General features: G+C 36.7%; 2 protein-coding genes across 5 annotated transcripts in view; one reads left to right on the top strand and one right to left on the bottom strand.

Moving 5' to 3' along the window:
* Positions 1-25,910, bottom strand: part of NT5DC1 (5'-nucleotidase domain containing 1) — a 118,912-nt gene that overhangs the window by 46,682 nt on the left and 46,320 nt on the right. The gene's annotated exons all lie outside the window — the stretch shown is intronic.
* Positions 20,229-25,910, top strand: part of COL10A1 (collagen type X alpha 1 chain) — a 34,170-nt gene continuing 28,488 nt past the window's right edge. Inside the window, exon 1 of the mRNA XM_052674359.1 lies at positions 20,229-20,363. The gene's annotated coding sequence lies outside the window, so the exon portion shown is untranslated. The remainder of the gene's footprint in view (positions 20,364-25,910) is intronic.

Below are 25,910 nucleotides of genomic sequence, written 5' to 3'. Positions count from 1 at the left end.
ATACATTTCCCTAGTAAGAAAAGAAACAATTTAGGACAGAAGGAGGAAATTGTTTTGTTTAATAGACAAGTGCAGGAGAATACAGAGAAGAAGCTGGGAAATGAATGCTGCTGTGGTCAGAAAGAAATGCTGGCACCTAATTTGTCAGGAATTCAAATATAGAGTACAGTATTTACTTATATTGCTGATGAGGCTTACTTGAGTGTGCTGGCTTGGCTGAGACATGCTGCTGCACTTGATGTTGAAGTGAAATGCGTAATAAAGAAATAAAATACATATCATATATATTTTATAATAAAAGCACAATTTGCTGACAAATCTAAACAAACTAGAAGTCCTACTCAGCAGTCCTGCTCTACCAACAGGACATTACAGGTTACTCTGTAGATCTCAAATGAAAAAGGCTCCAGAGAGGAACAGACAGGTACTATGAGGCACTTATTACAGTAAGAATGAAGTTAAATTTCTCATAAATATCCTTCCTGGAAGTATTAGCAGTTTACTGCAAGCAGTAGTAGCTTATAGTCTTCTCTAAGAAGCTTGCACAGCTGCAGGAAGAAAAACCTACTTCTGTACGTAATTGTTTACCATACAAACAGTTAATCCACATGCTACTGAAGAGAGAGACCAGCTTCCCTGACTGAAAACTCCTCCCTTCAGGCGTTATTTCTCAGTTCCACTGTGCAGCTGATGCCATCTAGCGACAGGGGATAACGCCCACCAGGAACTTGCTCGGCCCAGGGGTATAGGAGGGCTGCTGGCTGGGTTCCATCTCCCCTAGATGTAAGGCAGCCCCTCTGCTGCCAGAATGACTGAGACAGGGTTGTCCCACCCAGAGGCAACGATCCACAACGGCCAGAAGTCACAGCACGTGCATGGAGTGGCTCGGCCCCTGGCCATCTGGAAAACACTGGATGATTTGTCTGCTTAAAGATAAAGCCAAATAAAAAATAATGCCAGTCTTCAAGCACATCAAAAGCTGCTTAGAGAGGTACAAAAAAAAAAGAAAAAGGGAATAATGTCCCCCTAAGACCAAAGTCAATGAGTCAAGAAGCATTGAGCTTATGCCTCCAAAAGCAAGATAAGAATTTTTCAAATTTCAAGGGTATTGATGCACTGGAAAAGTTGCCTCAGAGGTTCTATAGGACTCATAGGTATAGGTCTTTAAAAAGAGTCTGGACAGCTACCTGTCAGAGAGAGAATAGCTAACCCATCCCTTTAGTACTGGTGAGGCAAAACCAAGATAACTTCTATAGTTTCTTAAAATAATATGATTACGTATTACAGATGAATTTGCAGCCTGTTTTCCACTTGTTCTTTAATAAATGGTGCAAGAGTTCATATCTCTCCCCTCATCTATGCATAATGATGCCTAGGATTATGTTCAAAACAAAGTCTGCTTGTAGATTGGTGAAGGGAATGAATGCAGCAAGCAGCAGAAATATAGCTTTTGACTTGTTGCTGTTAATAACATAGTTTTCATCAAAATGAACAATACACAAACTAAGGGACCACACAGTTATACCTAAATCGCTGTTGGAAACCCCAAGCCCATCTATAAGCATTTTGGAGGTTAGAGGCTAGGGGAAATCTGTATTTTAAAGTTAAGAAAAACTTTCCATGTGTTCCACCTGTGATCCTGCAATGTTTTTTCTCCTAGCTTGAATTTTGTCTTTTAGCATTATCTAAACAAGGGCCACAAGATAAAAAGTAAACCTGTAAATATCACTTAATGTAAAATAGGTCCCTAGTGAGCAGAGTCTGGTTGAAATTAATACCAAGAGTGAGCATGAGGAAAATGCTTTCTGTAAGCAGAATTGTGAAAGAATCTTATTTTTATCTCCTAGGTTTCTCTAGGATTCCAGAATGAGGAAAATTCTACAAGCCCCTTAAAAAAAAAAAAAAAAAAAAAAAAAAAAAAAAAAAAAAAAAAAAAGGAATAAAGGAGAAACACTCATGTGCACATGCACACAAACTGGCAGTCGCTTACTGTCACAAGCCTGTTTTGCAAGCCAGGCAGAAGCACTGTCTCTGCCTTGCTGGGACATGGTTCCAGTCTGCTGAATCCTGGTGCTGACATGATTTTGTTTTTGTGCTTTAATCTCACTTATCTGACCCTCGCCATTTCATATAGCAACAGAGACTCAAACTTTACAATAGCTCTACATACAGGCATCCTAATCATTAAACCTGGAATTAATATTTGGTTCTGTATTTCAAGCTCCTCCACTGGAAATCTCAGACCAAAATTACAATCTCAATCTGGCAAAAAAAACGATCACAAATCTGTGCCCCGTAAATGCTTGAAGAAAGATACTTGCTATGTTTAATCTCTCCTTTTCTGTTTGTTTTTTTTTTTTGTTTGTTTTGTTTTGTTTTTTTTTTGATTGGAAATGAATTGTTAATGCAAAATCATGCACTCTCATGGTCAAGCTCCACTGCCATATACTTGTAAGAAATATCTCAATTTTTATTCAGATTTCATTCCTATGAAGGAGCTGAATTGATTCTAGCATGGGTAATTCAATAGCAATCTAACATGCAAATATCAAGAAACACATATTAAAGTGGCTACAATTGCAATTAGAATATTGAAATTCAAGCTTCTGGAAGCCACATTTGGATGTGTGCTCAAAGGCACTCTGGTTTTAAGAGACTTCTTGCAAGAAGCAGATGGTAACATGCTTGAGATAGATCATATGCATCTGGACAGACATTTTTGTCATTTCTGGCCATTTACAGGCTCTAGCAAGTGAGAACTCTTGGCTTTCTGGGGCCATATCCGTATGGATTTTTGCAGCTAGTAGCAGGAAGACCTGGAAATGTAAAGCAACCTATATTCTTGATAAAAATATGTAAGTTACTACAGAATTTCTCTTACAGTATGGTTGAAATTTGCTGTTGCTACTACTGTTAATGCAAACTTCACAGAGCTCAATCTCTCAGATTTCTTTAAGTCATATAGTAACTTCTCATCAATTGAAAATCCATGTCTTTATTCACTTCCCAAATGAATCTACCTGTGGTTCATCTGCTGCAACAGCATACAAAACAAGTTTTTTTGTTGGAAATGATTCTTTCTTGCAAGCCAACAATCCCAAACTGTTTACATCTGAAAACCTCAATTACAAAGGATGTGAACTAGCATATGTTTGGAAAATATGTCTATTAATTGGAGAGCTTTAAAAGCATCAAGAAATGTATGGTGCCCCCAGATCAGTAAACTACAGCTGTTTGATCCCACCTTCAGTGCATGTTGACAATGCCTTAAAGCTCACCACTGCACTGCCATGACATGGGTGACTCACACCACTCACTAAGCAGTGCCATTCTGGACATCCTCCTGCTGGGCTCCTTGCAAGAGAACTGCAGAGGGAGCTGCCATGGGCCTTCACCAACAGTCCAATTCACGCCCCCTCCTGTTACACCCTCAGCAAAACGCTTCTTTGGTGAGGAAAAAAACAAAAAATAGAAGTTATGCCTCCAGTCCTCACCGGGCTGCAAGAAGAAAGTCCTGCTGCATCCCATGGGCACAGGGCTTCATCTGTGTGACCTGGGATTTATGGAAGGGAAACACTATGGCAGCAATTTACATTTACAAATATGGCATGCTCAAAGCATTGGTAGACACATTTTCCACAGAGCAACAAGACTCTTCCCTGAATATTAGGAAGAAACTAGGGGCCACATAAACAGCTCTTGTTTTCCAGGCAGCCAGACTAAATACTAAGTCCCAAAAAAACAGACAGGTAAGGAGAGCTTATTTCAGCTTCTGGATTTAAATCCCTGTTCATGTTGAAGGCAAAGACATGTGGACAGAAAAGTTTGCTTGCAGCTCTATACCTTCTCCAATAAGTAGAGTTAGCATTTTTTTTTTTAATCCTTCTTCACTTTTTTTTTTTTTTACTGCCATTATATGATCATATGAAATGCTTGTGCTTATATCATGTATTAAGGTCTTTCTTTTATTACCTCTTTCCTACTAGAAGATATGAACTAAGCATGAAAAAAAGAAATCACTACAGTGATAATGGGGTACAAAGTATAGCCCTCTTCTTTTATCATTATAATGCTTCAATGAGGATAAATCACAAATTGCATCAGCACTAGCAGATCTGTTGCAATTGCTTTTTAAAAGAACTTTTCCTACTGCATAAGAACTTGGGAAAAGCAAAAAGAAATAAGCAGAAATAAGGTTTTCTTTTATCTTTAAAAGGGTGGAAATTTTCAAGCATCAAAAAAACATTTGAGCTTCAAGTATATAACTCTGTCTAATAATACTAGATCAGCTATCCTTACATGCAGATCTTTCAGGAAATTAGCCCTATTTGCATTCACTGGTAAAGGCTGTTAAGTAGCAAAACTGTGTGAGCGTAAGATCATTTGCACAGAGAGATAAATACACTTGTAAGGAAAATGTCATTATATCAGTATAAATACAAGTTTATGGACAAGTAATAGACTTCATCACTATCTCAAAGAAATTTAAAATTATTAGGTCTGTGTATACAACAATTTTACCAGTCTTTAGAAAAACTACTATAAATTCTTATGTCCTCATGTAATTGCTAGATACTTAAGGCCTTTTCATATGTAAAATTTCCAAGAAAAAGTATTATTACTGCTAAAGAAAAAAAAATAATACAGAAAACAGAACCTTGGAGACAAAAATATGTTTAGTAAATTTAGTTGTAAATTAAGATAACTGTAACATTGAAGTGTTGCTGAAGAAAATTTCAAGTCCGTATAGGCAACAAAGAGTTACTATAATAAAAGGCATGAAAGGATACCCATATAAGAACATATGAGAGACATTTAAGAACACTGCCATAAGATGGACAGCTTAGTGCAGACAGAGTCAGACCAAGAGATAAGAAGCACATTTTGGAATGCCACAGGTATGTAAGCATATTGGAATAGGCTGCCCAGTGATGTTGTGGATGCCCCATCCCTGGAGGTGTTCTAGTCCAGGTTGGATAGAGCCCTGGGTAGCCTGAACTACTGCTTGATCAAGCATTTGGCAACCCTGACTGTGGTAGGGGGGTTAGAAATAGATGATCTTTGAGGTCCCTTCTAATGCAAACCATTCTATGATCCTATGTTAGAAAAATTACTTGGAATCCTAAAGTCCTCTGGACGTGGTCCTTGGGCAACCTGGTCTGGTGCCCCTGCTCCAGCAGGAATTGGACCAGATACTCCCCAAAGGTCCCTTCTAGTCTCAGCCATTCCATGATTCTGTGGAAAGCATACAGTAAAGTTGCATGGTTCTTCAGTAGTACAAAGTACTCAATTGTCAAAATTGGGTGTGTAAATTGTGATCATGCAGTTGCTTGTAAGTGTGTAATCTGCAATATCATTTCTTTTTTTTTTTTTAATCTACTGTTCATATTACTACCTTGGGCTAAGCCAGATAATCTAGTTTAATGGTCCTATTGCTCATTTCCAACACTTGCTGCATGCAAGAAATAAGATTTCAAACAGAAAAAAACCTAAGTGTTTTTGCCATTGGTTTTCTGTACTACTATAATTGAATATAAGGTCTTGAAGCTAGGAAGAACACACACTACTTGAATTCAGTTGTTAGAATTTGCCTTTTACAGAAGTTCAAGCTGTGGTAACACAATGGTACTGTTGGCTAGAATAACTGAGCAGACAAAGACTTCATTAGACAGCAATTACAAGATAGCCAAATAGAAAAATACATAATAGACTAGAGAAATAAAATACAATGTCATAAGTGAGAACAAAATCTATTCAAGAACAGTCTACTTTGTACAATTTTGGTACAGGAAAGACTGGAATAACAGTCAATATTGGGTTAATTGCAAAATGACTGAGAACAGCACAGCTTTTGAGCCGCCTGTATATCAGTTGTTATTCAAGTGCTAAAGATGAATGTTCAGTATAATTACAGTGCTGCTCATGAAATCAGTAATGTGATTATAATTGTAGCATATATTTGTAATTATTTACAGAAATGCATTGTTAGAAAATGAGTACAGTATCACACACTATTATGAATGGAGGCATATAGAAAAGATGCTGTAGCAATTGGACAGATCTATACAATGGGAAGTGCGTTACAACAAAGGTGTGATGATGGAAGGATCAGCACAATAGGAAAGTGCTATAAAGGAAAGGAAGAAGGTTGCTCACCCATAGCAGAAGATTCCAGGTTCACAGGGGAAAGCTTCGTCAAGAAGAGATCTCCAGAAAGAGATTCTTCCCCAGTGACAGTCAGCCCTTAAATGGGGTTTAAGAGAGGTGCAGCCAGGCTTTACCCCTCTGGTCACACAGGTGAATTACCTTCACCTGTGCTCCCAGGGCTGATCTGGTCCTTTCCCCAGATGATCAATCACTGGTTCAGGCCATGACTCAACAGTTCCCATACAGATGCAATACACTTTTTCTTGGGATTTTTATTTAACTTTGTTCTCTTTCTTGATTAGTTCACCACAATCACTGAGTTAATAAAAGTCTTTCTTTGTTTATCCTGGATGGATAGTAGCTTTCTTGCACAAATATTTTTGCCCAAACAGCAGAACTGCTATATAGAAACAAAAACCATCATCTAGTAGGCTGAGTAACTTCTAATAACTTCAAGCTACATATACTCTGGTAACTGTGTATCCGTCAATACTTAAACACAGTTGACAATGCACTACTAGAAGATGCTTCATAAATTGATAGAAGCATGCCTTTTAAGCGTTTGTTTATATTGTCATTGCAAAATCTGTACTGACTTCAATGGGATAAGAGACCTCAAGTGTTTTATCCTACCAGATACTATAAGAGAGCCAGATATTAAAGAGAGTTACTAAAGTTTCACCTGTTCAAAAGACACAAGCTGGTTTTGTTCTTACTTCTACCTTCATTTAACTTTCTAAGGGAGTTTTGCAGGTTGTTGCAAGTAATAAAATGAACCAATCTCAGCAGTTGCCGTCTGACAGCTGCAAACTTATACTTGCACATCTGCTTTCTTTCCTTCCTTGTTTAGGCTAATGTTTTATTTCACAGTGGGGACGTGCACATACAGAATCAGTCACTTCATCTCATCTGACAGGTAGTAACTTCTAACACCATTTGCAAGGCCAGGAACATGCGTCATATAAAATGCCAATCCAGAAACACCTTTCATAGTGCCCATCTGGGAAGATTTAAACTCTTTCTTTCCAGCTTCTTTAAATGCCCCTTGCAAAACAAAACAAAACAAAATGGATACAGAGATGATTGCGGGACTCCAAGACAGGAAAAAGCACTCTGGATTATGAAGTGCAGAGAACTAAACCAAAGAGATTACAGTATTTCCCCACAGCACTATAAGCAGGGTGTTTGAGTGAGTTAAAATCTTGGGCATGCAAGAAACATTTTAATTGGTACACACAGTTTGTCTATACAACGTGTCTCATATATTCCCGAGTCAAATTTATTTGAGTTGTAAGCTCATATCTCAATTCTGACACTACAGAACTCCTTCACTACATCTCATGATAAGAAAATAAAATTAATTTATTCAGAGCCTTCTGCCATGTTTAGGGTAGAGGATGTTTTGTCCCTCCAAAATGTCATAATACGAAATATCAGCTTCCTGTGTATTAAGTAAGAACTCATTTGTAACATGTCTTGCATTGATATATTGAAGCAAGATTTTATTTTTCCATAAACTGTATGTATTCTGATACTCATGTTATACAATATGCTAAAAATGCTAAGTTAGAGAGAAATTGCAACTTGGTTTTACAACAGCAGTGTTATCAGTAAGGACATTTTTCAGATCTCAATTACAGAATATTTATTGTATGCAATAATCTAAATAAACTGCTATATGAGAAACAAGCACGTTACTCTGAAAGTAATGCCACCTATTTTGTTCCACAGAAACGACAACAGCTACAAATAGCACAATAACACTATTTGATATAGTAAATATGATAGATAAATTCTCAGCTACAAAATATGGTTTTCAACATAGTGAACACCATTAGCTGTGCCCTTTTGCCAGTGATAAAGAAGAGTCTGCACGCTATGCTTGTAAAAATCTGCACCAGTGAAGACAACCCACTGTTGCTGAAATGCACCATTGCTGAAATGCACCATCCATTGCCTCACTGTGCTCACCTTCACTGTTAGGACTCCATAAATGTTCAGTAAGTGTCAATGATTGTCAGTGGATACCACTTTTTTCCACACGGAGGAACTCAAGAACAAACCCTTGCTTCATTCGCACTTCCATGTCAGACACCAATTTGTCAGACTGCCCTTCTGCTGCCATCTGCCAAAAGGCAACAACATGTAATGGAATACTGGAGGGAAGGTTCAACCTCTGCTACCATATTACCAACACAGGCCTCTGGCATTGAAGGTCAGAATAATAAAATAGGCATTACTTTCAGAGTATGTATATATAAACAGAAGTCTTGGAAATACAATATAATAATATAATCAATAGAAGGATTACTTAAAAGGAAGATGAGACTGACTTCTAGAAGAGCTCAGTGCCACATGGGAAGGTATGTGCATTGCTCTTTGTATTCACTGCAATTATATCCAAGTGTTTCCATGAAAATTTTATTTTACCATAAGATTTTACTATAATTTTACAAATTTCTTAAAGAAAAGAAAAAAGTGTCATTGCTTTGATGTGAATATAAACTTGTATTCATAATTTTTTCCATGACCTCTACTTTTCTTCAATCACTGTCCCTGTTAAAACACCAGAGGGAGCAAGTATCACAGAGAAGAGAATGCTTTGCTGGAGTCTCCTGGCCACTGACAGTATTTCATCATTTAGTAGAGTGTTGGATTAGAGTCAGATTACCTGGAATAGCCAAGTATACTCCAGTGAAGCAAAGTTCTTCAGCTTGTGAGGAAATATGTAACAACAAGACAGGAAAGAGCACAAAAAGTTAGGATGTACTCCAGTTGCACAGGGGCAGAGTCTTGTACAGTTTAAAAATCCTCTGAGTAAGGGATGAAAAACTGGCAGCCTTGTCGTCTTCTTCTAGAAAAGATTACTTTGGTATAAATAGGGCTTTTTTTGCGTGTTACTTAGGAGAAAAAAAAAACAACAAAACAAACAAGTTTAGTCATCTATGAGGGCCTAACCTAGACAAGACCCAAAAGCAGCAGCCCCCCCAAATCAACTGTCTCCCTGATGATTCATGTTTACAGAATTTGGAACAGAAACAGAGATAACCTTACTTCTGAGGAACTAGAAGCCAAAACTGAAATCTTTATATTTCACTGTGCCCAATTTAGCCAAAATTTGTTGCCATCCTTTACATCCTGAGGTCCTACCTGAAAGGACTACCATTATGCATACTCTCCTTTTTCCTGTTGGGCTGTTCCTGATTAACCCAAAGACTTCTGAAGTCAGGTGCAGTCCTTCCATTACCATTGCCATCAGTGCAGTTTCTCCTCATGGAGAATTTAACTTTCTTAACTGTTCAGATTACTCACAGTTATATGTTTGTTTTGTAGGGTTTAGTTTTGTTTTGCTTTTTTAACAATGCATTATTTTCATTTTAATTCATTTTCCTCCTGAAACTTGTTACAGGTTCTACACCAATGCCCTCTCTCAAACAACAATAATAAAATTCCATTCCGTACTTAAAAAAATATATATATATGTTCATTTTTCATCAAAATTAATTTAGAGAAATAGGTTTATACACAAAAGAGAAAATAGTCTTTGTTTGCTGGGATTAGATGTCCAAGAGCCAACTGTTAGAGTGTCTGGTATCTACAGAGGACAGATGTGATTGTTGCTGTATAGAAAGATTATTAATCTCCTTAATTGACTGTGTCATACAGATGTCTAAAAATTAAAGCTTGACAATATTTTATATAGCCTCTCACATCTCCTGCTGGCATTTCCCTTAGAGTCCTGACATATGATGAAAATCTTTCAGAAGTGTTCAAATAGTTTACATAGGGAAAGGCTCCCTTGGAAGCAGATCACAGGAAAACACAGCACACCTGTCACAGTTCAGATACTGTGGCTGGACAGAAAGATGAATGATGCTCATCAGGAACTACTTCGCTCTTTTGGAAACAAACTCCATCTTTGAGATTAATGTACTAATTGTATGATACCAGAATGCTGCATCCATTAGGTACTGTACTCACAAGAGTAGTGAGTACAATGTACTAATTATAATTATATTATTATTATCATCATCAATGACCATTTATTTTCTTTACAGCTAATGCTTAACGTGTTTGATAGTAGTATCATTCTACCTAAATAAATCACTTAAATAAATCTAAAAATGTGACTTTTTTAATATCAAATCACGGCACGATTAAGGCTCAGAGGTCTCAGAGAGAGAGGCCTCTGAGAGACAGAAGAGTACATTCTGAATTTTTCTGTATTGAAGTATGTTTCTGTATTGAAGTAGTATTGAATACTAATTTCCCATCAATTAATCTGCAGTCAATTAATTAAAGATACCATACATTATTATTTCTAATTTAAGGATTCCACTTTACTAGTGTGAATAAAAATAGTCCCAGAATGCTTCCCCAAACCCATTTTGCAGATGTTATAATCTAAGAAAATCCAGTGGAAATTCCTAAAGACATAGTGTTCGCCAACTTATCAACTTTATCTATCTATCTCTCTAAACTAACATACTTACAGGAGAAGGGCAAAACTGTCTTTCTAGAAGAATTAATAGAAGCATTTTTATGGATGCTCCATCATCAGCACATACCAAGTCGAACACACAATAAATTTTTAGCTAAGGATAGGCTTGAAGTAATATACACTTTCAAGCCATCAAATGGCGTCTAATAAGGTGAGGTACTGAAATTATATGAATAGAGAAACAACATATTTCAGAGTGCAGCAGACTGAGGTTTCTTCAGTGTTCACAAATTTAACACAATGTTAAAATTCTTATACTTGTATTATGAATTTTTACGTCTAGTTGCTGGCCTGATCCAATAAAATTACATGAGAATTAGAAGATACTACACAACTCTAACTTTTAATGCTCAACAAATAAAGCTTAGTAAGAGCAATATATTTAGTGTCTAAGAGTCAAAACCATCCCTAAGTAGCTTAGAGACAAGCTACTCTTGTTAAACTAATCATTCCGCTATCAGCCACTATTACATCCAAATTCTTAAGATTCTCTGTCTTGCTTTTTTCACATCAAATACAACTTCTATATAATTTTACATTTTAAACCAAACCAAAAGTATTTGAAGAAAATTTACTCTGGTGCCTTTACTCTCTGGCAGGACTGAAGAATTGATGCACACATCATCTTATTCTTCTGTGCTCTATCAGATGAATAATACCTGGTCCAACACGTTGGCATGTCATTTGATACAGTATGCAAAGGAAAGGTAGGGTGGTAAACAAAAGTAAACATTTCCCGATGTCTGCTTTTAACCTAAGAATCATTGGTTCAGAAAAGAGTAAGAGAAGAGGAAGCTTCAGGGCTAAGCCTGGGAGGAGAGGAAGAAGGGACAAAGAACTACTTCCAGAGTGAGTAATTCTGATGAGGGAGCAGCAAAAAGAGCAGAAAGCAAAAGTCATGGCATATTTATCGGAGCTGATCTAATTGGTATTATACTAGTAAAGTATTACATTGTCTCCAAATACTTTTTGACCATGCAGGAGAAAGCCACTAATCCTACGGACTTGATCACTGTCCTTATGGCAAGAAATAAAGAACAAGAACCAAGATCTCTTCCTTACAGAGCTGCCCTTATGACTAGTTTGAAATACTGAGTTTTGCTTTGTAGCATTTAAAACCTACAGTACATGGCTGTTGCTGTCCAGCGTGCAATGTTTCAGCTCCCACGATCAGTACTCTTTTATCCTCACCACATCTTTCTAGATGAAGTACCAAACTCAAGTCTTCCCAGGAATTCAGGAAGGTTCTGAGAGTTTAGCAGTTTATATGGGAAGCACTTTTTCTCTTTTTCTTTGTATTATTGATTACTTTGTACAACTAGAGCTCTTTTGTTTGCTCACAGATTGGATACAGGGGCATTTTGGGCTGAGAAGGCTCAGAGCCAGCTTCCTTTCAGCAACCCTAATCCAACAAAAGGCCACAAACACCACAATGACCTCTGAGTAGGAAAGACTGCCAACAAAGCACTTTTTCTCATGCATCTTTTTCTCTGATAAATAACTTTGTGGTTACAGTTTACAACAAGCAAGACTCCATCACAAGATTGGTTTGCAAAGTCTATAGAAGAGAGATATTTTAAGGGCTTGAGAGTACATTTGAAAGAAAGAATTAAAGTTCTAATTTCATAAACGCCACAAAGCTTTTTCTCCCTGCTGGTGAGAGGCAGTGCGGCCACTGTAATGAGGGAGTTTGTACTTCACCTAACCTTACTGGGTAAACTTATTAGATGTTGGATCACTTCACTTGCCCTTTTCGAAGCCTACAGTAGAGACTGCCTGGCACCTATACATGAAACTGAGCTCCAGCAGTAGTGTCACTGCTCCCTGCCCAAAAAGCCCTTTCCAGCAGTCCTGCATACCACACAGGTTTTCAGTTCAACTGTCAGCCTCTCAGAGACCACTAAATACTTGGCAGTCCAACAGGTTTAAGATCTTTCCTGTTTGGTTTTGCTCAAGGCTCTATACAGCAAATAGAAGGTGTAAAAGGTCGAGGAGACTTAAGGATTTCAGCAGTGACATTCACTTGCTGGGTTTCTATTTCTCCCGTTCCCAGTGCAGCTAGATGGCCACTGTTTGTTTCTCTCTAAAATACATATATTATATATATACATTGTATATATTATATATATTGTATATATAATATACAATATATTAATGTTATATATTGGCTTCTATGCTGGAAAGAGGATACATGCCATATCCCCTGTGACAGGACATGCCTTTCACTGTGTCCAAATTTACCAGCAACATAGCTCAGTTCACCTTCTAAAGACTGGTAAGGCTACCATTACCATCTGTGCTGAAGTAGTTATCTCATCTGATGACCTATTTTCTTAAAATTATTCTTATAATTCTGCAAAATAGTAGAAGAACAGGTATCATATTTTTCATATTTTTTTTTCTTTTGAATTTTGTCAGTACTGATATTTATCTTATATTTATCTGTTTCAAAATGAAAAATATTTGAAACTGTGTATTTCAGTCTATTTCTGATTTATTTATTTATTAAGAAGTTCATCTCTTTGCCTTAATGTTTAATAACTTTTATAATGTAACTGGCATAGCACAGAGAGCACATATCTCAGAGTCAAATCCCATATCAGAATTACATGCTGCATTCCACCAATATTCTTTCATTTTTAACCCTGTTATGAAGTTGTGCTTCACCAATTATACATCTAGTTTTGAAGAACTTTACATACAAGAAATTCAGTCCAGCTTCATATTAGCAAACAAGATTATATTTAGCAAGCAAGTTTATATTTAGTAAATCTCTACTTTGGGCTGGTACAGCAGTTTTGCTAACTTAGAAATATGTAAACAAACAAACAAAAAAAGTACCTTGAAGTGCCTATTTGATATAAAAATACATGTAATTAACATTTAGTATTTTAGGAGGGGAAACGCTTATATTGTTCAGCTTTTCCAAATTGATTTTCCTTATTTATTAAGACTGAAGCACATCCAAGTGGTCATAATAACACAGGTGCTAACTCTGTAGAGGGAATATCACAGAAAGTTAACTGCTCATGTGTAGCTACCAATCAATGGCTTCTGCTTAGGGTAGTAAATTGCAAACTGAAGAGCAGCAAATACATTCAAATATACATATTAAAAAATTCCAAGCAAATCACCTTTTAAGATTTCACTTTTCCCAAGAAATCCTGAAACAATTTACTGAACTTACCCGAGGAGGACATAATTTTTTTTTCCCCAGTTCATGAAGTCAGGAATAAGTTGTTGGCAATCAAACAGACTTTTTATTATTGCTCTGTGGGATCCAGTAAGTATTTTTTCTTGAATGGTTTTCTTTTCCAGAACTGGGAAGTATTGGTTTCCTTCTCTTCCTGCTAATGACTAAGGTGCAGTGACTTTACTAAATTGGTCAGAGGCAGGGAGACAAGAACAACGTGTGATGCCTTCTGCAGAGATCCTTTTCTCTGGGCAATTTAAATGCGGCATGAAAACAAGTCCTGTCCAGGTCATCTTTAATAGGAAGGAGGATTCTAACCAGGGATTGTGGCTACCCTCAAGATTTCATTTAAATATCTTGTGAGCAAAAATATAAAACTCCATTAACAGCTTGCTATATTTTAGCCTTCAAAACCAAAGACCAAGCGTGCTCTGTAACACCATTTTTCCCAGGAATTAGAACAATATTCGCTCAGTCAGAAAATCAAAAAACAAATGCAGTTACAATACAATCACATTTGTCTTAATATCTTCACCAGGTAGTTTCTCTCTTCTAGCATCCATCTCTTTTCTTAATGATTGGCTTACTCCTTAGAATAAGGTGATAGACTCACTATGGTGTGACAGGATAAAACCTAAGCTCCACAGACAGTTACATCAGACTTGTGCTTTAGCACATCACCTGTATGCACTATGTCAATTATGGGAATGGTCTTTCACATTTCCCAGTGCACACTACAACAAGTGCTTTATGACTTTGTGCTGGTTTTATTCTAGAGGCAGATCAAATATCTGATCCTTCAAAAAGTTTGAGTGACAGAGTCTTTGAAGAAAGTCTGCCAGGACAAAGTTAACATGATGGTATTTCTAGAAACAAATTTTATCAGCACAGTGAATTTACTTGGTACCAGTGCTTTATGTCATGTGGAGCTCTGGATCAGGCATTAGGAGCATTAAGCCAGTTTCAGTTCACTGCTGAGCCTAAGAGCACACGCTTAGGTTCAACATTCAAAAGAAAGTGCTTGAAGCTGTTCAGACACTAAGGATTTTTCCAAAATGTACCCTTTACTGTTGTATATAATTACATCAGTTTTGTAACAGCTATGCTGATTTCTTGATAAAAAGTACAGTGAAAAAAGACTCAGTGAAAGCTTTGCTTTCTTTGGACTCCCATATCAATCAACTTAGTCTGCTACAGAAACATTTGCAGGTGCAAGAAGAATGCTGGCAAAATCCTGAAAATACATGAGAATAGAGAAAAGCAGTGCTGGGGGCTCCTGTCTGTCTGTCAGTTCTTTCAAAGCAGATTTCCATTCCCTTCATCACTGTGCGTTGAAGAAGAGTAAAAAGGTCCCAATGGAGTCAGTGCCAGTACTGATAAGCTCCTTCTGTGACAAGTCCTACCAAAAGCAGTCCTGTGAGAAGCACATGCAATCTCAGCTAGGTGACACTGCAACTGTGTGGTAAACAGTGAGAATGATAAGTTTCTCTCTAGGATATGAAAATTTTCCGTCTCAGTGAGAAGGTGAGAGTAGCATTCTTTTGGTAAAAACATAGCTTCATGGAAGAACTGTCATTAAGGATGCCAGTCACCCCATCTAACTTCAGAGGTTGACAATCTCTAAATCTGTTCGGGATGGCAAGGCTTCTTTTACAGTTGATGAAGACTGATGGGTGTTTCTAGTCCACTGTTCCTCCCATCTCAGTGTACACAGATGTCTAAAATAGATCATGTGAGTCACAGACTACAAATACTTGCTTCTTCCCTTTACTTAAAAAAGGAATCTAGACAACAGATGCCTAATTGTCAATGTCCAGTGAAGAACCACACAAAACTCTGTCTGGTCAGATGAGATTTGCTAAGCTGTGCAAATTAAACACAAACATTTCTAAACAGGAGAGTAAAAAATGGTTAGGAAAGAATGAACTGGATTAATGAATACCAAAAGATGAAAGACATAAAAATGAATACAATCTCCTTTTCCATTCTCTTCTTGTTTCATTCATTAATTTTTGACTATGTAGGTAAAAAGAACACCGTGAAATCTCAACCATCTTCTGAAAATATCCAGAATTTGAGAAAATAAGGTACCTTATTTTGAATATGAACTGTGGGAGAGGGCACAGAGAGAGGAAAAAGATAAACAATGATATATGAGGTTTTATCCCATTTTCTTGCATTAAATTTTCTCATAAAACTTTCAAACTAAGCTGAATGGAAAAATAAAAATAAAAATCAGGGTCACTAGCTGATGCCAATCCTAAATACAGTGTTCTGGATCAATATTCAAGGGATAATAACACGTTTCTTTTTCACTCAATTATCTGCCTTCAGAAACTGGTAAAGTGAACATTTTTCGAATGAATCTCACAGTGATCTCTGACTGTCAAGGAGAGCCTTTTTGCATTCAGCATATGGCACAGAGCATTCCTAATTATGATAGTAACAGCCTCCTTCGGTGTTTGCAAAGAATATTGACCTTTATTTTATTAGCAACTTTCCAAAGCCTCACTGATTAAACATTTGAATTGCTATTATAAATAATTCTTTCACTCTCCACTTAATGCAATAAACAAACGAACAAACGGAATTCCCTGAACTGTAGCCATATTGACAGAAAGACATTTTGATTTAATATGAAAATATTCAGTTGTGACATTCTTTGCATCCCCATATTCTTCAAGATGTATTTCAAAATATTAGTCCTGTCACACAACAAAATTGCTAAGGAGACCAACAAGTCTGCATGTTCACATACTAATTGCATCTCAAGGAAGGAGAAATCCTTTCATACGAAGTCTCCAGATCCAAACAGACAAATAATTATATCTGAAGAAGTAGGAAAGAAGTAGAAATACCACAATACAAATTAACATGTGATCCCCAAAGTGAATGAACACCTTTGGGGAAGACAAGGGTCTCGAGACAAGAACATATCTGTAGTCATAGATAAGGCACAAGCAAAGCTTAAACATATTAACAAACTTGAGTCTACTTACAAGTCTATTTTCATCTCAGAACTCTGAGAAACAGCCATCTCATACAGATAGATTGTTAGAATACAAAATAAGTCAAAATTGTAACTTGATTTGTGCCCACATCAGGGAAAAAAAAAAAATGACTCCAAACTCTTATTTTTATCACACCTCAGCTTTTGTATTTAGTTTAAGATAAAATTTTAAGGAAAGAATAAGTAGCAGCTTAGAGGTAAACAAACAATAGAATAAAAAGTAAAATAGCTTCAGTTAAGGTCAGACTAGCCTGATTTTTTCCTTTGATAGGATACCTTATTTTCCAGACAAAAGAACTGCACAGGGAGATTAGATTTTATCTGAACTTCAGCAGAACACTTGATAAGGTGTCACACCAGAGATTATTAGGAAGACTGGAGAGAAAAAAAATTAGAAAAAGAGCCCAAGGATGCTAACTAAAGTTACTGTTGCAGAGGAAATAACTATGAACTGCTCTGAATGCTAGACTGAAAACAAATTACTACAACAGTTTTCCTCAGGGATTAGTCTTGGTATTCATCCTGTTAATTATTTTAACTTTGTGATTTCACCTCTAAAATAGAAATTAATGCAAGAAGATGAATAAAAAAGACAGGTTTTGCCAACATAAAGGAGAAAGAATACCATATGAAGGGAAAATTGACTGAAACAGTAACAGGTAGGTATTAAACAGAATAAACTACAGGATCCTGCAGATAAAATGGCTTTCACCTCACGCAGCCCATCTAAAAAACTTGGTATCTTCATAGCTGTTGAGACTCAGTCTATACAGCAGAAAGATGTGAGGATGTGTTAGGATAGCATGAACAGCACGTCAAAAGATCAGCTAGGCAGCAGGTGATTCTCAACCTCTATTTAGAGAGATTTCACCTAGAAAATTACATCTGGGTCTGGGATGCCCTATAAAAGTGGTATGGGCCTGTTTGAGTAGGTCAAGGAGGACCATGAAAATTATCAGAGGATTGGAATGCCTCTATGAAGAAAGGTTAAAAGAGTTGGAGTTGTTTACCCCAAAGAAGATAAGGCCCTGTAAGATTGTGCTTACAAAAAAGACAGAAAAAGATATTTTAGCAGGCCCTGTAATTATGGGTTTAAACTGAAAAAAGTTAGATTTAGATTGAATATAAAGAAGGAACTTTCTATGGTGAGGTTGGTGAAGCACTGGAGCAGGCTGCTCTGAGATGCTGTGGATGCCCTATCCTCAGGCTTGATCAAGGTCAGGCTTTGGGCAACTTGGTGTCTAGCGGAAGGTACCCCGGCTCATCGTCTTTAAGGGTTCATTCCAACCCAAGTCATTCTGTGAATTCATGTATCAGCTTTGCAAAAAAAAACATTGCAAGACCAAGAATTATATGAATGTCACCAGATGTCCCTGCAAGGGAGAAGGCTTTTGAAATTTGCATTACTTAAATGAATTACAAATAGAGTAACATAAAATGATTTGGAAACTCAAAATGATGATTTCAGCATGTATGCAGATTCATTGTTTGCAAGGAATAGTATTTTTCTAGACCTGTAAGACAGGTTTTTTCTAAGTTTTGTAACTTCAGCACACAGAAAAACTCAGTGAGTTTTTTTTTTTTTTTAAAAAAAAAACATAATCAGTTCAAGTGTTTTGTGTTTCAGTAACAATCTAAAATACATGCTTCTGAAATTTGCATTATGGATTTAGGCAGTTATGTTCTCCCAGCATTCCATCTTTCCTGTGACTCTTCAATTCCCACACAGCAATTCTGTGCCAGCTTGATTAATTCATTATTCCAGTGCAGGAACTCAACACACCCTGTTTCAAGTCTCCTTAGTCTGAGCAGAACCTTGCCTGCAATTCCTTCTCCCCAGCAGAAAAGCAACATCCTGTCACATCCATAGCTGAGAGGCTCAGTTCTCAGTTACCTTGGTAATCTGGAGAAGAAAATCCCAGAAAAGATCAGTCTTGAAGACCACAGGGAGGGGGGAATTTGCAAAGAAACAAACATGGGGATGCAAGACCATGGAAATACCAAAGGGAGGTAAAAAAGAAAGGATTAACCGCAGAACTACGATTTATTCCATCTTGGTGCCATCCAAATTAACTACTCAGAAGAAACACATGAAAAGTCAAGAAAACAGCATTCAAATATAATAAATGAATTCATCTCATACCTGGGATTCCATGACCCAGGTGTGGGACCTTGCACATGGTCTTGTTGAGTTTCTCATGTTTGTCCTGGTCCCTTTGGATGGCATTCCTTCTTTCTATTGTATCAAGTGCACCACTGAGCTTGGTGTCATTAGCAAAAATGCTGAGGGTACACTCAATCCCACTGTCTAGGTCACTGAGAAAGATATTACAGAACACTGTAACTCTACTATAACTACAAGGTGTGCAAACGGCACTCCAGAGACTGTAGATAAAACTAACACATCACAGAACAAAACAATGATTGCAGAAGAATAAACTGCTTCAACCAAGGAATAGGATGACTATTTACACCATCCACCCTTATCTTCAAGATTTAATTTTCTAATCTTTTTCTTTCTTCTAGGACTTTGGTAGAGATTGAAAATAATCCTAAAATCAAAGTTTCCCTCCACTTATAAATGAGAAGTTTGTGCTGGATATAAGCATCATATAAGAGATGTTTTGTCAATAACATAAAAAAAAAACAACAAGAAAATGGGATGAAATTAGAATTCTATGATGTATAGACATGGAAGAAGCATTTAAAAGATGAAATACTCAAATAATCTAAATAAGACACTTGAATAGATTCAGGAGTGGTAACAGAAAGAAGAAAAGATCTTTATTTGAGAATATTCCTTTGGATTCCTGACAAAACACTAATTCTTTGGACTTATGTATAATTCCCTACTTAACAGGCAAAAACAATCAGATGTTATATCTTGCTTTTAAGTGTGGAAGATATTCAAGAATTGGAAAAATGGGTAACAGGCATGAAAGTATTTGTAAGCTTATAGCCCCATTTTGAAATCTGAGTTTTGCTACAGCAATATGAATATGCCCTTTTTGTCCTAAGAAGTTTTTTTTTTTTTATATTACAGAACATATACAATTTTTTGTTTTTATAATTTCTAAGAAGCCTATGACATTAAAAAGACATACCAAATAAATTCCATGTTCCTCTAATACAAATAAGCAAGAAACCAGGGGTTAAGAAAGCAAGAATCTGCAGTCCCCTTCCACCTCTCATATAGAGCCGTTTTCTTCTGGAAAACAAAAAATTACTCCCTCCTGGAACTGAATCAGAAGGCAGATCTGTCATTCAGTAGCCAGCATATGATTCAACTCAGCTTTTCAAAAAGTTAAAAAGACCAAAAGCCACCAAAAAAAGCTTTTTGAACCAAGAAAGCTGCATCATTTTAACTCTTTTGAAATGCCTGCTGCGCACTCCTGTGAATCATGCCTGCTGCAAGAGGAGCACCTCTGAGTTAAGAAGGCAGTTGACTTTCAGTGACAGCTGGCAAGCAGACACTCCCTCTACCAAAGGGACAGCCTTCATTCAACTGGAAGGTAGGAAAACATGCAATCCTGTAGATAGACTGTATAGATATTAGATCCATGATTAAAATATGTAGCAATTACAACCCTCCCTCAGCAATATTGTTTTTAAAAGAAGTAATCCAACATAGTACTTTCTAAAGAGAAAAATATCTAAGCATGTAAAACAAGATGCTTTATAAAATCTGCTTCTTGATCAGATTTTATGCTTATACTAGCATACATTGAAAAGACTGAGTAATAAACATTACTGCAACTTGGAAAAAGACATTCCATTCAAGTCTCAGGAAATGATACAAAATATTAAAATAGCACTAAGTATTCTACTATATAAAATTCAATGCTGGACTTGCAGAATGATTTAGCTATGCCTTCAAATGCTTTTAATATTCCTTCACATAATGTATACAATCAGAAAACCACTTGTGCGGTAATTAGATAATTTTCCAAATTTTAAATATTAATATTTAAATAGGAACTTTGTCCTACTTGTTAAGTCCACCCAGTGAAAGTATTACCTGTCTCCCAAATTAATCATACATTAAATTACCCAAGTAACACAATAGCAGTTTGCAAAACTGCTTGAGCTTAATAAAGTAAAAATGCATACTGCACAAACTTTGAAAAATTAGGTTGAAAGCAATTTTATTTAATCTGTTTCAGTGGTTCCATTAATGACTTAAATACTTCAGAAATGCAGCTGTATAAAATGTCTAAGAACAGGATTACAAAAACAACTGTCTTCTGGACACAGCATTAAAACTGCTGCATTAAAAACTGTAATTTTTTTTTTATTTTTTACTTTGAATTAAGAGCTGGCATACCATAATTATTTTCTTTTCTTTCCTTTTCTTCTCATGGTCTAGGATTTCCTCTAAATTGATTTTGCTATTTTTAGCCCAAAAAAGGAGATAACTTTTTTTGTGCTTCATATATATACATATATATATATACACACATTTATTATTATTTTTTAAACAGTCTATGAAAATTGAGTAGTTTTTAACGTATACATTGTACCTCATAAGTCGCACTTTGAACTTCACTAACTGTAATATTGGCTCCATTAAACTAAAAAATATGTAATATTTGAAGGCTATCTTGTGAATGGACAAAAATGAACTGTCGCTGCAGATTCCAGACGACCCTCATCACACCAACTGCTACTGCTTCAGTCTGTGAACGCAGACAAATCTTTAACATTTTCAAGTCAATCTCGAAGAAAAAAATTAAAAAACAGTTTTTAAGGAGAGTTTTCATGTTATACATTATACAAGAGAGCCCAAGTTTGGCTTAGGAAGGCACCAGCACTTTTTCTATTACCTTATCTTCAGATCTTGTCTTCCAGCTCACACTGTAAAATGTAAATATGGGTTCACCTTTGCCCACATGCTGCCTTCATACTTGAAATTATGAACAGTGATGATTTAAAAGAATAGACCATTCAAAATCATCAAGAGTACTTCACACCTAATCAACGCATAGGCAAAAATATTATTATTTTATTATATTAGTTTGCATTATTATTTTTTAATATCATGTTGTACCTCTAGTGTATTTCACTGAAGTGGTTTCATCTACCAGGTCTCTTTGCGTTTTTTTTTTCTTTCTTTTCTTTTTTTTTTTTTTTTTTTCTCCTTTTTGCAGTTACTTTACCTCAACAGTTTCCTGGGGCAATTAGTTCTACAAAGGTAATCGTGTTGCATAGGAAACCATGCCTCTAAATTTCTCCCACCACCTTCCACATATCACAGGAATTGGACAGGAAGGAATCTCCCAATAAGGATGGATGTGTCAGAAATTCCTTTTCGATACAACATGCAACCTTCCTAAAATTAAAGACTTAAGACTCAGTGGTTGGTAGAAGTTCAGCATGGCTTGCCATGCAAATCAATCATTTTGCCTTCTAAAAGCAGCTTGGAGACAGAAAAATATGCATTTTAATAATCTTGGCCTAAATTATGCTGTTGTACGAATCAAAGTAGAATACCCTTAAGAATTTCAGATAAAGGAAAATAGAAATGTACCAAATAACACTGTCTCGCCTGAACATACTATTGCTGATTGAGCTTCAATTTCTCTTAATAGAGAATTACTGACAGTAATTTTGAAAGATTCAACATATCTTCCATTTGCAGTCTGAAGGAACTCCAGATTGTATGAATGCATGTACCAGTTAAACCTTAAGTTTTTTTTTATCTTTCTATTCTGCCACAGCTTATTTGCTGTTGAGTGTCACTTCAATCTGTTATCCAAAGATGTAATTATTGATGTTAAGATATTTATGGGGTAGACCGAAGTAATAGACCATACCTTATAAAGATCTTAATTTAATAATCACCAAATTACAATACTTGCATGAAATATGGTTTATCTTTGAAGATGTTTTTTACAAAACATTTTTCATTACGGCAATTGGTGTTCAGTGTGCACATATTTTTCACAGGTTCCAGAATACCTTGTTATGTTTTGGTAATTCCCTCTCTACTTCTATATTTAGTAAACTGAAGAGAATCATCTGCTTCCTTCTGAGCTTGAGGCCAATTGGCACAAACTGTTCATAGTCACACCAGTAAATACTAAAAAAAAGGTTAAATTCTCCATACAAATGCCTGCTGGGAAAACTTGCTATCCTAACAAATTCCTCAACTCCCTAACTGTGCTTGAGTTTTCTAAGATATCATGGCCAATGAACCAAAAGGATGATAAGGAGAGAATAAGCTACAAAGTAGACAACAGACTGCTGAGGTCTGAGCCTGGGTCTTGGCAGAGATCAATTTACAAATACAGGTATAACCTACTGTTACTGTATCAATGACTTTTCAAAAGTGTCAATCCATTTGCAGATCACCTACAGCATAAAGGAGTTAGCAATATCAAACTTACGTTTCTGCTTTACTGAAATTAGTATGAACAGCTCATGAGCACATTATGTTCTGCTCTAGACTGCCTGATATGCCAAGCAAATCTTGCACTGCAGACAACCTAAATCACAGAATCACCTCTCCTTGTCGTGTCCATGTCAGAAATTATCTTCCACACACTGTGGGAACCTCCTTGACTGTGTGTGTCTGACAGTGCTGCTTTTCAAGCAAATATCAGGGTGACTGAAATCCCCTATGAGAACCAGTGCCTGTGATCATGAGGATACTTCCAGATGTCTGCAGAAGGCCTCAACTTTCTCCTCCTGATCAGGCAGCCTGTAGTTAATACCTACAGTAGTGCCACACATATAAGATTGCCCCTTAATTCCCATACATAAGCTCTCCACTTGTTTACCATTCATCCCTAGACAGAGCTTGATACATTCCAGTCATTCTCACACAGAAAGAGCAACTCAACACCTTGCCTTGGTGGCGTCTTACCTAAAAAGTACATAGCCATCGATCACAGCACAAACTTTCACTGAGCTCAAGTCAGAGTAACTCTGACAGCAAATAAATATATTCTTGGTTCCACCAGGACCAGAATAGCTTTTCAGCTTCTTTTCAGGCTCAGTGATTTTCTGCAAACATATCAAAGATTATATATCACCAGTCTTTTCCCCATTATGACCATTTTCCAGTGGACTCAACCTGATCTTTCAGTTATGAATCATATGTCAACACCTCATGTCCAATTCTCACAAGACAGTACATCACTTATTACCAATCACACCAGTGGTTCCAAGTGCTTAATTTTCAATTTTAGTACTTTCTAAGAAATAACATTAGAACTATTTATGCCAGTAGCATTAGAGCTAAATGACTTTTCATTTTCTGAAGCAAGTTCAAAGCAGAAGTGTATTTCATAATTCTGCCCCAATATTATTAAAGATTTGATATGTTTGTCCTCTTCTGCCAAATTTAAAGAAGATTAAGGACTGAACTCATTGCTAATTATTTGGGGGATGAGAGAAAGACTAGTTGCTTACTAAGCCGATTAGAGTAAGTCATTCAGATTCACTGCTTTCCCCACTGACTTAATAGCGATTTTTCTTCAATCTTTAATACTCTGAAAGTACTCATTTTCTTCTTCTCCCCATCACTTGCAACAGTTTAATTATTCTTCTCCATAATTCCAATTTTCATTTGAAAAGTCTACTTTCATGTTCATTCACAACACAAATCAGAGAAAGGTTACTTTCGAACCTTTTTATAAGTTTTCTCAAATGACAAAGCATCATTTCAAACATTCCCACTTTTACAGTACTTTTTGAGTGCCTTGATTGTAGAGGTATGAGAAATTACATCACTGAAAAATCAGTTGGAACCTGGAAAATGTATAGTGAAATCAAAAACAACTGAACTTGAAAATACTGCAATAGTACCTCACAGTTACGCTTCCAGTTCCTGCTGCTACCCTCCAGCCTGGGTTCCAGAACTGGTCCACATGAGCTATGACACAGTTATCCCCTCACACTGCAAAGAGGAAGCAATTTCACAGCAATTTTTTTTCATTTTACATTGAAAAAAATAAATGCACATAAGTTCCACCCACAGTCTATTTTAGATTGATTGGTTCTCACTGTAAGTTCAGAAAAGTGACTTAAGTAGGAAACAGATCTTCAATATTTGCAAAGTTTGCAACTTCTGCAGTCCACAGTGCAGATAATGCCACAGCTTGTTGTCCTCCCTTGCTGTGGCATAAGCCACACACAAGAGGAACCAGCCGATGTCATGTCCAGTATCATCCACCTCACAATCTGGCTGCCTGCAGCTAGCTCTACAAAGAAGGGTGGCTACATCCTGGAGTGCTATGTCTGCAGTGTAAAGCTGGGTACTGGGTTTGTCCATTTGCTGCTATGGTGGCTGTATATACTCATGGATCTACAGGAGAAAAGAGGAGCTGCATCAGCCAAGTACTTGACCCTTCCTCCTTACATACATTTCTCTCCAGTGCTATGTTTTCCAGTATGAACAGTTTGAATTTACTGGCCATCACAGCTCTGAACCTAGACTCATTTGATCTACTGCACAACAACACATCTTAATTTGATACGCTTCAAACTATTAAGCTGATATGCTTCAAACCATTAAGCAATCTAAAATGAAGAAAGTCTTCAAGAAGGAAGTCTTAAAGGCACAGAAACTGGCTGTCCCCCTGAGCCACAAAATGAGTTGGCGAGACCAGCATGAATGAATATGGAGTTATTCTTGAGGCTCTTGGAGAAAAAGAGAATCTACCTCCTGTGGAAGAAGGGATGGGCGATTCAGAAAGAGTACAGAGAAGTTTTAAGATGTGTAGAGAAAAAAATCAGAAAGGCAAAAGCCCAGCTTGAACTCAACCTGGCCGCTCAGTTAAAAAGGAACAAGAAACTCTTTTACAAATACATCAATGGTAAGAGAGGACTAAGGAGAATCTCCATTCTTTACTGAGCGAGGCTGGGAATGTGACCATTGAGGATAAGGAAAAGGCAGGGGTTTTGAATGCCTTCTTTATGTCTGTCTTTAAAGGTCAGACCAGTTATCCTCAGGAACTCCCCTCTCTGACCTGGTAATCTCGGCTGGGGTGCAGACTGAACCCCCTGTGATTCAGGAGAATGCAGTCAGAGACCTGCTACTCCAGCTGAACTGTCAT

Source organism: Tympanuchus pallidicinctus, unplaced genomic scaffold, assembly GCF_026119805.1.
Source record: "Tympanuchus pallidicinctus isolate F22 unplaced genomic scaffold, pur_lepc_1.0 scaffold1, whole genome shotgun sequence".
NCBI lineage: Eukaryota > Metazoa > Chordata > Aves > Galliformes > Phasianidae > Tympanuchus > Tympanuchus pallidicinctus.
Note: the sequence above shows the minus strand (reverse complement) of the source record. Positions and strands in the feature narration are given on the sequence as shown.